We start from the raw sequence: 6,137 nt of genomic DNA on the forward strand, positions 1-6,137 counted from the left end.
AGGGCGGTGTACAGGGCAAGAATAAAACACAGAAATTTACAAAAACTAAAAAATAATTAAATACATGCCCGATAAAATACAATTGATACATGGTAAAAAAAACCAATAAAAATAATAAAAAACCCCACCAATCCCCCCTCAGGCCAGGCCGGCTTGCTCGAACAAGTATGTTTTCAGATCGCGGCGAAAGGAGCGCAGATCGGGCGCCGTCCGGAGCTCAACCGGTAACTGGTTCCATAGCTCCGGGGCGCCCACAGAGAAGGATCTCCCCCTGGGGGCCACCAGTCGGCATTCTCTGACCGGTGGCACCCTGAGGAGGCCCTCTCTGTGGGAACGCACAGGGCGGAGGGAAGTAGACGCCGGCAGCAGGTGTTCCCTAAGGTACTCCGGACCCCTGCCATGTAGGGCTTTAAACACCATTACTAACACCTTGAATCTCACCCGGAAGACAACTGGCAACCAATGCAGCTCACGGAGCAGAGGTGTAACATGGGAGTATCGGGAGACTCCCAACACAACTCTCGCGGCTGCATTCTGTACCAGTTGGAGCCTCCGGGTGGTCCTCAAGGGAAGCCCCATGTAGAGAGCGTTGCAGTAGTCTAGACGAGAGGTCACGAGCGCGTGAGTGACCATGCATAAATCATCCCGGCTTAGATAGGGCCACAACTGGCGCACCAGGTGAACCTGGGCGAAAGCCCCCCTAGTCACAGCCACCATGTGATCTTCCAAGGTGAGCCGTGAATCTAGGAGGACTCCCAAGTTGCGAGCCCTATCTACGGGGGGTAATAATTCACCCCCCATAGAAAGAGATGGAATATCCGAATAGACCCGGGATGAAGGTATGCAAAGCCACTCGGTCTTGTCGGGGTTGAGCTGAAGTCTGTTCCTCCCCATCCAGACCCAAACTGCCTCCAGGCAACGGGACATCACATTGAGGGCATCACTGGGGTGGTTTGGGGTAGAAAGAAAAAGCTGGGTATCATCAGCGTACTGATGATACCCAACTCCAAAGCCACAAATGATCTCACCCAGCGGTTTCATATAGATGTTGAACAGGAGAGGCGAGAGGACCGACCCCTGAGGAACTCCACAAACGAGAGACCTCGCGGTCGACCTCTGCCCCCCTGTCAACACCGACTGCGAGCGTCCCTGGAGATAGGAGGAGAACCACTGTAAAACCGTGCCTCCCACTCCCAATCCCCTGAGACGCCGCAGCAGGATACCATGGTCGATGGTATCGAAAGCCGCTGAGAGGTCTAATAGGACTAGAACAGAGGAATGACCCCTGTCCTGAGCCCTCCAGAGATCATTCACCAGCGCGACCAATGCCGTCTCCGTGCTGTGCCCGGGCCTGAAGCCCGATTGGTACGGGTCTAGATAATCCGCTTCATCCAGGACCAAAGGGAGCTGATGTGCCACCACACTCTCAACAACCTTCGCAAGAAAGCGAAGGTTGGAGACCGGACGAAAGTTGTTCAATACAGCTGGGTCCAGGGCAGGCTTCTTGAGGAGGGGCCTCACCACCGCCTCTTTCAAGATGGCAGGGAAGCTACCCTCACTCAGAGAAGCTGATATAACTGCCTGGAACCAGCTGCGTGTCCTCTCCCGGGCTGCATAAACCAGCCAGGAAGGGCACGGGTCCAATAAACATGTGGTGGAGCTCAGTCTCCCCATAATCCTGTCCACTTCCTCCGGAGTCACAGAATCAAACTCCTCCCAGGTGATATCGACAAGACCGCCCGTGTCCTGATCGCCAGACTCTGCCCAGTCAGAGTCCAGACCGGTCCGAATCCGAGCGATTTTGTCCAACAGATAATTGTTAAACTCCTCGGCACGACCCTGCAAGGGTTCCTCCCTCACCTCCTGATTAAAAAGGGAGCGAGTCACCCTAAACAGAGCGGCCGGGTGATTATCTGCGGACGCGATAAGGGTAGCGAAGTGATTAGACCTCGCCACCCTTATCGCAGCGAGATAAGACCTAATATGGGTTCTTAGTCGCAATCAGTCGGATTCGGATCGGCTGGACCTCCAACCGCTCTCTAGGCCCCGTCTCCGACGCTTCATCTCCCGGAGCTCCGCGGAGAACCATGGAGCTCGACGGGATCTGCATCGGGTCAGGGGCCGCAGGGGTACAACTCGGTCAAGAGCCTCAGTGGCTGCCCTTTCCCAAGCTTCCACTAAGGCATCTGCCGAGCTGTGAGTGGGGGAGGCAGGTGGGGACCCCAGCGCTGCCTGGAACCTCGCGGAATCCATTAAGCGTCTGGGGCGGTACCATCTAACTGGTTCCACACACCCACGGCGGGGGGTGGCAAAACGGAAGACCAGCCGCAGGAGATGATGATCGGTCCATGACAGGGGCATAATAATTGGAGAGCCCCCACCAAGATCATCTAACCACCGACCAGATAAGAAAACTAGGTCAAGGATGTGGCCTCCCTCATGAGTCGGTCCTGAAATTACTTGCGTCAGGTCCATGGCCGTCATGGAAGCCATGAACTCCCGAGCCAACTCAGATGATCCTCCCAGAGATGGTAGATTGAAGTCCCCCAAAACTATAAGTTTCGGGAACTCAACCATCAACCCATTAACTATAATGGCTCTAGAATGCTATTGCACTATGCATTATTTTTTTCCCTGCTGCCACAATGGAAGTTACCATCTACTGGTATAATTGATAGAAGAAATTATTTTTATCTTCACAATTTCGGTGTGACTGCTGCAAGCAGGCTATTTCTTAAATACGTTACTTTTAAGACCAACAGATACGACTGTAAAAGAAAGCTTCTGTGTAGGTTGTGAATGAAAATGATAACAAATAATGAAGAAAACACTGAGAAAAAAATATATATAGCCTTTGAGTCAGTGTTGACAAGTCCCTGCAGTTCTTGGCAATGTTTTTGGAAGTGGCTTACCATTTCCTTCTTCCTAGGGCTGAGATAATATGACTGGATCAAGGTCACTCAGTTGGCTTTATGCTTCATGTTCTCTGGTTTTTACCCAAATGCCTTAACCACTACAACAAAATGGTTCTCTAGCTCAGGGGTCCCCAACCTGTGGGCTGTGGCCCACTACCGGTCCATGGTCTCTTGGCCACCAGGCCATGTGAAGGGATGGCCAGTGCATGTGCATGTGTGCGTGCACTTATTCCCCACACTCATGCTAGTGCCACCCCAAGCATCCCACTGGCACTAGCGCCACCCATTTGTATCACTCACACTCATGCGGCCCTGTTTGCATGTGCACATGTGTTTGCGCACAGCCTGTTTGTGTGTGTGCATGTGCTCATGCATGGTCCATCTGTGCACATGCACATGTGTGTAACGATGCCTGCCTCCCTTTCCGGGCTGCCAAACCAAAATGGTTGGAGACTTCTGCTCTAGGTACATATTTAAAACCTTTTAAAAGGTTTTCTGATTTAAAATGAAATAGCTGGAGAAGCAGAAAGTTTGGTAAAATGGCCCTAATAGAGCAGATTATATAAGGCTCTAAAGGTACTGATCAGGACTTTGAATAGGGCCTGGAAACAAGAGTTGCAGCCTAAGAATAGATGTAATTTTCCCTGATTAGCTTCCTGCTTGATGGATCAGTTTTAGCCTCCACATTGTCTTCAAAGAGGGCATGGAACTAATCTAATAAGTTGGTGATTAGGATAAGATCTATTATCACAAGAATGCACTGTTGCACCTGCAATAGTAATTTATGCAACAGCTTCCCCTTGAGGCATCATCTTCCAGAGATCAACCAAGTGGCATGGCAAGTTTAAACTCAGATGATATGATCCTGATATAACCAGGAGATTGATAATGAGCAGCCAATTCCAGCGATGCCAGATGAACCACTGCTGAGGTCGGGAGAGGAGCTGTAGACAGACAAAGTGGGCTTGTCCCTTAATCAGCAGGCCCAGCTGCTATGGGATTCAAAGTCTTAGCTGCCACCAAGTCCCAGTGCAAGGGCTTGCCATGCTGAAAGGAGAGGAGAAGAGAAGAGAGGCATTCTGTAAGATTCCTCACAAGAAAGGAGTCCTTCCAATATAGGCAGTGGGGCTGCTTATATTGAAGAATCATATCAAGCTCAAGGCTCTCAATTAATAATTGTTCATTTACCCAGACTGTGTATGCCTTGATTCTCGATTTGAAACCTGTCTGGACCCAGACTGTCTGACAAAACCTCTATGACTTGACCCCTTTTGTGCATGCTCTTTGGATTGGAACTCTTTTAAGGCAAACTTAAACTTTGCCAGACTTGTCTCTCTACTGTGTGTGTGTGAATGTCTCTTTGTGGTCATATTTCCTCTGCTGTTTATTTACTTCACAAAACTTACCAATAACGTGTTCAGCCCCCTCTGTGTGCTTATGTGTGTTTGGCCCCGGACAGGACACCACACTCAAAATAGAGCTGTCCACTAAATTGTTGAGAAAATCTCTAGGCTAGGGGTTTCCCCTGAAACTCCAGATCCATCAGAGACCTCTTGGATTATTCTAAACAGTCATCCAATCTTGCAGAGGTTCAGGTAGGTTGAGCTGCAGTTTGAGTAGGATCTGGTATGACCGCTGCAAAATACACAACTTGGTCTTTCACATCCAGATCACATTTCATCTGCTCCATCTGTGCATGTGGGAGCTGCAATGACATTTTGGATGACATGCCAGTGTTCACCAACAACCAACACTATTCTCAAAAGCATGTTCCTGGCCAGTTTTAGAGGCTGCAGAGAGCCAGGGGTGAGCAATTAATTTTCCCAAATGGTCACATGAGACACTGGGACTGTTGTGGACAGCTGCCACCACTGCCCTACCCCTGCTGCTACACCATTGCCTCACTCCCGTACTCCCGCCCTACCAATGCCCTGCGCCTTCCACTGACACCTCCATGCCGATGCTGCTGATGCCCTGCTCCCCGTCAAAGTCTGGACTGGAACTGCTCACAGGCCAGAGGTCTTGTCCACCCCAGACTCTCTGAAAATTGCACGAGAATGGGCATGCTTTTGTGTAGGATTTGGAGGCTGCAGAGGCCACAGAAGAATGCTTCAAAAGCAAAGTCTTCATCTGGGTTGGAGCAAACTCAAGTAGGCCGCAGGGCCTGTCAACAGAGAGAAAAAAACTGTCAGGAAAATCCTGGGGAGCGCTGGGCCATGGAGACAACCAACCATTCTGCAAAACTTGCATGCCTTGGCTTGTGGTGGAGTTTTTGAGTGGCAGCCATATCCAGCCTAAGAATTGCTACTGATTGCCACTGTTCAGGGTGGCCTACTTAGGCATTTTCTGAATTTTTGACATGTCAAGCCCAAAAGGTTTGTCATCAATGCTCTAGCTTCTCTCTGTAGCTTAATATCACACAGGGGCTCTCAGTTGCCTTAACAGTTCTACTGCTCACTGCAATGCTTTCACAAGCTACCATAGCTATCCTGTTTCATGACTTTGAGGTTGTGCTACTATGTGACAAAAAGGTCAAAATGACAACAGCAACTGCATGATTGAAGTTTCACCTTTTTCCATGGATCATAAATAGGGAAAGGTTTCCAATTCAATTGCAGCCACCCTTTTGACTTTTCTGATTCCTTTGATGAACACCCTGGTGATTCATGTCCGAGTATAGTGTATGAATGGAGTCAAATGTGGCTTATTCAGTAAATGATGGGTTTATAAACATGAAACTTTTTATTTCCTTGTTCAGTGTACGGGAATTCTTTGGTGAACAATATGCTTTCATTTCAAAGCTGAATTGATGTAAATCTTCTGAATTTTGAAATTTCCAGCTATTCATCTAAAATCTGATTGAAATATTTCAAGCACTGGAAAACATCAAAACAATCTAAGACTGAATTTGTATCAGTTCTAGGACATACAGTACAAAATACGGCAGTATTAATTCTATTTTTAACCACCAGATGGCAGACCTCTAGAAAAGATAACTGCACAATGGCACAAAATTGCATTGTTTTTAATAAATAACAATTCTTATAATTCCATTAGCAATGGAAGAAAAGAATAAAAAATATGCAAAAGTACTGCAGTATTTGAAAACTCTGCAAAAGAGAGAATTGAAACTGTTGAAATAAAGCAACATGTGCCCTTAAACAATAACAAAATTAGTTCTGAAAGATTACATCCAACATATTTAGCAGTTCCACAAAAATG

Source organism: Vipera ursinii, assembly GCF_947247035.1.
Source record: "Vipera ursinii genome assembly, chromosome: 1".
In the NCBI taxonomy this organism is placed as follows: domain Eukaryota; kingdom Metazoa; phylum Chordata; class Lepidosauria; order Squamata; family Viperidae; genus Vipera; species Vipera ursinii.